We start from the raw sequence: 9,710 nt of genomic DNA on the forward strand, positions 1-9,710 counted from the left end.
GGTGGGGGGGTTTCCAAGGATAAACAATGATGTATTCGTTATCATTCCTACCTTAGAGAAATAAATTGCATTCTTGGTTTAGATGGATTTTCCATTGGAGAGGTCAGTGCAAAATGTTAACAATGGATCTATTGCTGGGCTGCTTTTTATGTAACACGGATTGCCCAAGCTACATGCATAGAAAATATGATTTATTACATTGTGGTAGACCTAATGCTTTAACTGTACGAGGTGTGCTTTCATAAATTTACAGTTTGGATTTCATTCCTGATTTCATTCAGTGGCAGCTCAGGTTTTGTTTAAGAATTACAGCAACATAAGAACACATGAAAATACATGTGCAGGAAGAGAAATGTATGAGAAACACTGTGTCCAACCGCACAAGTTATGCCTGTGTATTTTGACAGTTAAGAGACCTCCACATCAATATCAGATCAGATAAACCCAACTTTAAAACAACATTGATTATCACAAGCCATTTAAGTTGAAGCCTGTAGTCTGAGTGTGTTTGGTTTTCAGAGATGTGGACTCAAATCAGATCAAATAGCCTTAAAATTGGCAATATAACAACAAGCCAAACCAAACATGAAAGCGAAAACCAAGCCAGGATGTGGAAAATAGCAACAGTTTGAGGTGACCGCTTGGCTGGTGCTGTCCTGTGTGCAGCCAGTGAGCAGAGAAGTGTTTAGTCACATGGTGGGAAGCCTTAACAGCCTGTTGCCTCTGGAGCTCACGTACATTGTGTTTGTCATGTTCACACTGACGAAGGGTTAATGCACTGAGGAGCACTTCAAGAGGAGGTTTGATCTGGCCCTCCCAGCTCTCCGAGTTACATGATGTAGGCCTAAGTTGTGTATCTTGCTGTATGTGCTGCTAATGGACTCGAAGATGGGAACTCAAACAATGATGCAGTCTCAGACAGTGACGGCGGGAGGGGCTTTTGTCTCTGGCTAAGGAGCAGACTTTCCACTCAAGTCTCAAAGTCGTCTGTCCCCTGAAATATTTTGCAATATTACCAATGTACTTGAATTTCCTGAGGTCTTCTTTCAAAGTTTCACTTAAATAAGATTCTTCACCATCTCATTCAGCCTCCGCAGACCATTGGAACCCGGCTGCATTAATTTTGGATGATCACACCTGGTTGCAGTTGGTCTTTCAGTTCAAGCTGCAACTTCCAGGGCTGAAAAATGAAGCCAACACAGAAGTACTTAAAACTGCAGTTCCTCTAATGAACGCTAGAGTCTGGCTCCAAAAGTGTGTCAATCCCCATAGACTCCCATGTTAAAATGTCCAACTTTACAGCAGAAATAAACATGTTTACCGCCTGGTACAAAAAAAAACAAGCTTTGGTCTATAGCTTAATCTGTACAGAGGGTGAATTTTTATACAACTCACCCATTTCAATTTTATCAAGGCTTAAAGTTCTGCATAATTGAGCGTGCGGCTGCTTTGAGTGACAAGTGGGTGAGCGTATGCCTGCCACAAACCGGCACGAACTGAAGTTCACTCCACACACGCCCCCTCCTCTCTGCCCTTTTTTGGATTTGGGAGTAAGGGGCAGAGTCAGTCACTACCAAGATGGCAATGGTAGAGCAGCTCACTGTGAGCTTCAAAACCGCTGTTCATAAACCTTTGGGTGACATCAGAGAGGCTACGTCCATCTTTATTTATGGTTCATCCCAAAGTTGTCGGATGGGGTCCAAATCCAAACTGTGGCCACAAAGTTGGAAAACTGTCATTATGTTCAAAACTTCTCATCTTCTATAGTTCCTACACATGGTGACCACAATTCATTTAGGGAAAGATCTGTTAAGGGCTGAATGTGGAATGTTTGGACCCAAATGCAGACTCTGAAATGGTAATGAAATAAAAGTTTTATTTTTCCCCCTATTGTAGCACAAGGGAGATGAAGGGGAAAGGGAGGCTGGATGTATGAGCGTGGCTGAAGATGGCAGGTGAGTGGCAGCAGGTGAGTGGCGTGGCTAGAGAGACTGGCAGACTCAGGTAGACAGGCGTGGTGTGGCAGTGATTCCTTGACAGGAGCTGGTTACACAGGGCACAGACAGGACAAGACAAAAGGGCAATAAGCAAAACGATAACTAGACTAAGCAAAAAAAAAAAATCACACACTAGAATATTAGTCGTAGTAAAGTTTGGCCGATCACTATACCGTGTGAGAGACCGAACAAACTTGGGAGGAGTGGAGGAAAGCCAGGGGTTCTTGTAGTGACTGTGATGAGATGATTAGTTGCAGGTGTGCCAAGGTGTCCTGGAGACCATGTGGAGCCACGCCCCCCCCCGACGGGGACATATGCAAACAAACCAGATGGGGGAGACAGAGACAAGGGAAAGGGAAACACCAAGGAAAAAGAACACACACAAGCAAAACACAGAGGGAAAAGAAAATCCCAACCCTAACCCCTAACCCTGACAAGATCATGGATATGCCAAATAAAGTAAGGTAGGGTTGAGTTGTGGTTAGACAACTAAAACACTTTAAGAGATTAGGGGAGGTTGGGGAAAGATTGTGGTTACGGTTGAAATAAACTCTAATGTTTATTGCCGGTCTGTGACAAGACATTAACTCTGGTTTCCTTCATGAATTCCAGATGTGCTACTTGCCCATCCACCCAACCAACCTCTAGATCCTTCCCTTTTGCCTTGATACATAAAAGGGCATTCTACATTTGCACTGAACACTGGCATTTGACATAAATTATTCAGTGTGGAATAGTCCGATATGTATTTAATTCCTAGGAATACTGGGCTGAGCTGGAGGATCACTAAGTGTTAGCATTAAGAGTGGAACAGAGGCTTAACCCAAATCATGAAAAACAGCCTCAGACCAAAAGTACACAATAATCTGGGGACAGTCGTATCCACATACATACCATGAGTATATTCTCCATTCAGTGACTTCCTGTGAAGTTGTGTCACCTTGTTGTTGTTGCATGTAGTTTATAACGTGACAGATCCATTCAGCTAATGTGAACAAAACTTTTTTCTATAAACACAAAAGATACATACACAGACTATACCGTGACGAGATGCTGAGGTGAACATTCGTGCCATTCATCTGCTTCTATTGCCCCAAATCCCGGACGCTTGAAACATCCCACTTCTTGCATGGCCTGCGTCGCCACCAGACATGTCACCCAGCGAGCAGGTTGTGCACAGCCATTGATGAAGAGGAGTGGTCCAATATTTCACAATTAACAAACTGATCAACTCTTTACAACCCCCCCCCCAAACAAAAAGCACATCTGTAGCCCAAGTCACATAGTTCAGTATTTAATACATGTCTTTTCCCAAAATAAAACTACACATCTTAAAGTGGCCTCTTATTGTGACCAGCCCAAGGCGCACTTGGGCAATAATCATGCTGTGTAATCAGCATCTTGATATGACGCACCTGTCAGGTGGACGGATAATTGGCGAAGGAGAAATGTTCACTAACACACTTTTAAACACATTTACGAAGAGGATTTGAGAGAGAGACGTCTGTTGTGTGCTTAGAAAAAGTCTTAGATCTTTCATTTCAACTCAGGTAAAATGGGAGCAAAACCAAAAATGTTGTGTTTATACTTTTGTTCAGTGTATATAATATTCACACATAGAAGAGATGAAATTAGTGGTATTGGCATTGGTAAGCTACAACCTGCCAAACCTGATAAATTCTCTATGAAAGAGAAGCGAGCAGCTCCAACCCTGCTTTATTTATTTACAGGGAGCAGTGATAGATGATTGACATCATTATCATACAAATATGGGGCCAGATGGTGAGTTTTTATCTGAAGTAAAGGAAGGTAGACCTATGAAAGTAAACATTAAAAAAAATAAAAGATAAAACGAAATCCACTTTACAACACCACACCAGAATGAACTGGTTTAAGCTGCAGTTTAACATTTTTTCTGCTGACGTGTCCTCATCAGTGAGCTTTGGACCCTGTTCCTCTTCCGATACAGATTATGTGTTATATCCCATCATGATTTTCCAGACTTTTGACCTTTGTCACATTACATAACTTTGCTTTTTTTTTTTTGGGGGGGGGGGCTAACAAAAGATAAATTCATCATACATTTCATTAACATTTTGGCCTTGTCTGAACTCAAAGTCTGATCCCGCTTCGAAAAAAATGGGGCGACTTTCCAACCTGGTTCAAATTTTAATGATGAAACTTGGCTTTTGAGCCAGAGAGAACAAAGCAATGGAGAAGCGGAGTAGTAAATCCTGAAAATATGAGCAAACACGTCACAGTTTATTGTGAGTGAATGAAACATCTCTGAATCCGGAGATGATGTGTTGCGAGCCGGGCTTTTGTTATTGTGTAAACATCTGGTCCTGATTATTGAAGCGTCTGCAAAAGAAATATGTCAACATTGGCATTCTGGTAAAACACATGCGATTAGATCTGGCAGATGTGCGTTCAAGAGCTTAGAAGAGTGATGAGAGAAAAACACTTGAAAAAAATAAGATGAATAAATTCCCAGTGAAATAAGTGCAGAGCTGGAACACAGTGTGACGGTCGGCCCCGGGTGAGAAATACAGTATATAAAAACAATAGCTGACATGAACAAGTCATCTAAACCTCTATGTGGATTTATATGCAGCAACACTGAACTGCTCTTCCATCCAAAGTCAGCTGAGTTACCTCATGTTGATACAGTGGATATCTCTGTCTGAGGACATTTTTAAACAAGAGTGTGTGTGACAGATGTTTTAGTGTGTTTTAATGTTGGCATATTCTTTCGTTTCCCTCTTTAATCACTTCTCCCTCTACTAATCTTAATTTAATTACCTAAATATTTGTTCTTTGTCTACTGCTAATTTGTCTAATTGTGTATAGTTGGAGTTAATAGAACTGCGCAGGCGTCGCCTTGTTATGAGCAAAATGTGCAGCCGCATGGACAGGACTTACTGTTTACTCGGTTATTCCATTACAAGGAAAAGTTTGGCATTCAAATACTATTATCAGCAGAATTTACTTTAGGTTTCAAAACTACAAGTGCATATTCTTGGTCCTTTTGATATTAAATATAACATTATTCAAGTGTTTCTGATGCATCATTGCATAGGCAGCATTTCAGTGTTGCTTTAGATAGTGTGGTAGTTTGGTCCAGCGGTTTCCAGGGGTCTCAGGATAAAGCTGAGGTGTAATGAGATGAGTGATAAAAGAGAAAACTAACTTTTGCTACATACTTTTGTATTTACATTTGAAATATTGGATGAGTTCACCTCATTTAATCTTGGGTTATTAAATTGAAACCATCTGAGAAGTTTAGAGGCTCAATTACCCTCAGCAGACGTCTGAAACACGATAAGGGGCAAAGTGTAGATGTTGGGAATCACTGTTTTAAGTAATTCCCTTAAGTATCAAAACTCTTTCTTACTTATTGTACCTACTTATAGTACAACCAATGCTGTTCACCATAGTCTAAGGAAGTTGGAAAATTTTTCAAATAAAACATCTACGTGTGATTCTTAATCCACTCACAGTGTTGATGACACTTTCTAGAGCCATCGCTATATGAATATTTCAATCATACAGTATCTAACAAAATATAACACTCACTGTGATGCTTGACTTTAAATGGTGCTTTGATAATGAAAATGAAAGACGAAACAAGCACTCAGCATGTGAAGCTGTGTGTTTTTTGTTTTTTTTCTTCTCCCGGGCCTGAGTGTGATCCTGAGCGGACGGACAGAGGATGTGAACCTTGAGGAACTCAGAGTCACTAGATAGCACAGTTTTCCCTTTTCACTGGGGACCCACACCAGGAGATTTCCCACGCTTGGAGTGTAATGTGCTGTTGCCGTTTCGTTCCCTCCTCTTGTCTCCCTCTGTTCTCGCCCACTCGTCTAATATGTTTATCGCGAATCCTCTCCTTCTTCCATCTCCTCTCCTACTGCCCTTCTTCTCTTCCCTTCCTGTCCTGCTCCTTGATGTCTGCCCTGACACAACAACATGAAGAATGGCACCAAAAATACTGATTTTGCTCAGTAGGCTCACATGAGGGGATGTGAGGGAGCCCTGAGGCCACACTGAGGTGCGTCTGCATTGGGGAGATGCACAGCCAGTCCTGGGGGAGAGATGGAGGAATGTGCACATTGGGTCATCCACTCCATATCTGATCTGGTCTTAATGACCACCAAGGGGGGGTCGCGCCTCATCCTTTAAGATGCACGCAGAACACTGTGTGTTCTCTGCACCTATTTTAAACTCAGGGTCACTGGGTTCAGCACAGCCATATGTGATAAATACCATCATGGCCGACGACATGATGAACATACAGTCTGTCCTTCTCAGTGCACTGGCTCCGTTAACATCAGGGATGTAACTGACATTTAGGAGATGCAGCACATCTTTCTTTTTTCATGTTCGTTTCTACTTCAAATAAACTTCACTCTCCAAATCTTAACTCTAAAATAAACATCATAGGGTCAGAAATGAATGAACATCTCCTTTAATTTAAGTCTAGTTTAAGATGAGATAAGATGAATTGAGATATTACTTTATTAGTCCCACACTGGGGAAATTTGCAGTGTCACAGCAGCAAAGTGGACAGTAAAAGAAATAAAAACTATAAAATGCCTGTAGGAAATATTTAAAAAGATGGGTAATAGATAATAATATAATAAATACAATAGGTATTTACAAAGGTTTACAAAATAGCAGCATATGAGGTATATTGCATGGATGGTGTGTGTTACTTATTGCTCATTATTGCACATGGTGAGTCTGTCAGTTCCTGGTGTGTGTGATCTACTGAGTAGAGTGTTTGTTGTACAGTCTGACGGCAGCAGGAAGGAAAGACCTGCGGTGCAGCAGCCTGTTACTGAATGAGCTGCTCAGTGCTGTTAGTGTGTCCTGCATGGAGTGGGTGGGAGATGTTTTCCAAAAGGGATGATAGCTGAGCCTGTCGCCTGCTACCTCCACTGGGTCAAGGGCCTGTCCTAACAGAACCTGCCATCCTGATCAGCTTCTTCACTCTCTTCCTGTCAGCAGCCGAGATGCTGCTGCCCCAGCCGACCACACCGTAGAAGACGGCTGATGCCACCACAGAGTCATAAAAAGGTCCTCAGGAGTGTCCCCTCTATTCCAAAAGACCTGAGTGTCTGTAGCAGATACGTCCTGCTCTGTCCTTTTTTATCAAATGCTTTGGTGTTGTGAGTCCAGTCCAGTTTGTTGTTCAGAATTATGTTTCATTTCCCCACTTAATTATATTGATTATATTTTTATATTGAAGTCTTATATGACCATATATCTAGAGTGATGTTGCCATATATATGTCACCTATATGAAACACCCATAGTAAAATTTGTATATGTACATGTATTAAAAATATCTATGATGAATTTTTATATGGCATAGCATCTTGTCAACATATATGTTAACAATATATATTTTATATGCAAGTTTAAACAACGTGCACATAAATTCAATATGCTTAGATATATGTAATATGTCATTCATTTCTTATTAATTTTAACATCAAAGTGGTCTCAGACTTTTGGAGCCTGCTGTATATAATATCAACATATATTGACAGGCTTTGGGATGAATATATATATATTTACATAACATATGTCAACAATATAAGCATACTTTCATATTTGTATGGGCAAGACATACAATTTCTAATAGGTTTCATGTATGATTTTTTGTATGATGATCTTTTTTATTTCATATGTACATAACTTCATGTATGGAAATTCAATATATGTACATATGTTCATAACTTCAAAAGCATCATTGCTTTTTAAAAGTGAATAGAGAAGAACATCCCAAACCTCCATCCTCACCTCGTCAACCTCCTCCCATGACCTTGGTGATTTTTAAGTCTGTGCTACTCACTTGGCTCAACATGTGATTTAGGTTTTCTAGTTTGAGGTGAGGGACGAGAGAAAAACAAGGGACTGTGCCCAAGTTTATTCACAACCTGTCACTGCCCCCTAGTGCTGAGAGGGAAGCCGACACCCTGCACTCAGGCGGGACAGTGCATCCTCGTCAACAAATCACTTCAACCATTTTAAGCAGTTTGCCTGATTAAATAAAGACACTTAATAACAAAGAGCGCCTGATGGGAGTTTCTTGAATATCTACTTGTGACCACTCATCACATGTTTTGGTTTGTGAGCAACAGAGGACAAAGTTTGTCTTTCTTGGGTTGTTTCATTTGAAATCAAAGAGGCAAATGTTTTTATTATTTTACAAAATGTCAGTTTTTGGTTTGATTACTTTCATCTTTGTTCCCAAACTCCAGGTTCGAAAACAAAAACGTGATGTTTGACTGACCATATTTCCAGTTAAAGGCAAATGTAGTTATTACTAAATCAAACCACTAGATGTCACAGACGTACAGCACACAGCACAATAGGATGGTTGTTAGATAAATCATCTTCATAAGAACCAAGAACCCCCCACCCCCACCCCACACACACACACACACACACACACACACACACACACGCACTTTGAATCTGTTGACTTCTAGCACAGAACACGTAGTTGTTGAAAACATAACTGTCATGTCTAAAGTTGGAAACACAACGTGAAACTAGTTCAGTTCTGTGTCCTGGAACAACATTTGTGTTTTGGAACATCCTACCCTGAGGAGTGAGGGGTCAGCTGAGTGTTAGCTTGGAGCAGACCCAGCGCCACTCATGAGCATAATTGTGGCTAAAAATGGTACAAGTGTGTTATTTGTCCTTTGCGCTCCTTTTGGCATTAACAGCATGTGGCTAAAACTGTAGTGACTTTTCATAATGTCTGCCTTGTTGGAGGACATCAGTGTACCACTCATACAGCATTTGTGTGTTTGTGTATTTACTAAGAAACAGTCACCAAGAAGGACAGACAATAAATGAACAGACAAACACATAGTTGTAGACAGTTAGAGCAATGTGTGGGATGTTCAATTCAAGTTTCTCAGGACATAGACCTGCATAAATGCACTTGTTAGACACGGATCCACATAGGGTCCCCAAATCTTTGCGAACTTAAAGGCGAAGTTAGACATACAGTACCTTATCTCTTCAGAGTATAAACAGGAAATCATATCATTGAGCCATTTTTATAACAAGGAGGAGATGAAGATTTCCATTCCCTCAAAATAAGCCTTTTGGCTTCAGCCATGCTGAACATGAGACCCAGTTGACTCTCATATGGTGGCTGAAAAGCTGTATTCAGAACAGCCCAGTATTCAAACTTTCAGTCAGGGGCTACTTGCTTTCCAAGTAATACACTGTTCCGCTGTAATATCTCCCCCCAGATATTATGCACTTATGAGTTCAAGTCCCTTCCTCGAACTCACATCGGTCACATTTGGGGGAAACAGATGGGTGAATCTTATTCAGCTTGACCTTTAGTTTAGATGCTGCGTAGTTTTAAATTGTATGAGCAATGCTTAATTCAGCTTAGCCCTTTCCCCCAAAGCTCAAGAGGCATTTGCCTTACCAGTACATCATTGAGATATTCAGAGGAGATGTTCCTCTCACAGGGAGTTACAAAAACGTGATATTAAGTGTTTGGAAGTGGGAGCCAGAGTCATGCGCTGCCTGGGTAAGATGTCAGGGTGGGCTACACACTGTCTTATAAAGTTTCTCAAATTGTAGGTAGTGGAAAAAGTGACTATGCGAGAGACTGAATCTCATACAGCAAGTGTTTAAATTACATTTCAATATTGATTAGACTGTTAATCAGACTGAA

This window comes from Seriola lalandi, unplaced genomic scaffold (genome assembly GCF_002814215.2).
Source record: "Seriola lalandi dorsalis isolate HSWRI2012SDOR001 ecotype SW California unplaced genomic scaffold, Sedor1 jcf7180002054885, whole genome shotgun sequence".
Taxonomy (NCBI): domain Eukaryota; kingdom Metazoa; phylum Chordata; class Actinopteri; order Carangiformes; family Carangidae; genus Seriola; species Seriola lalandi.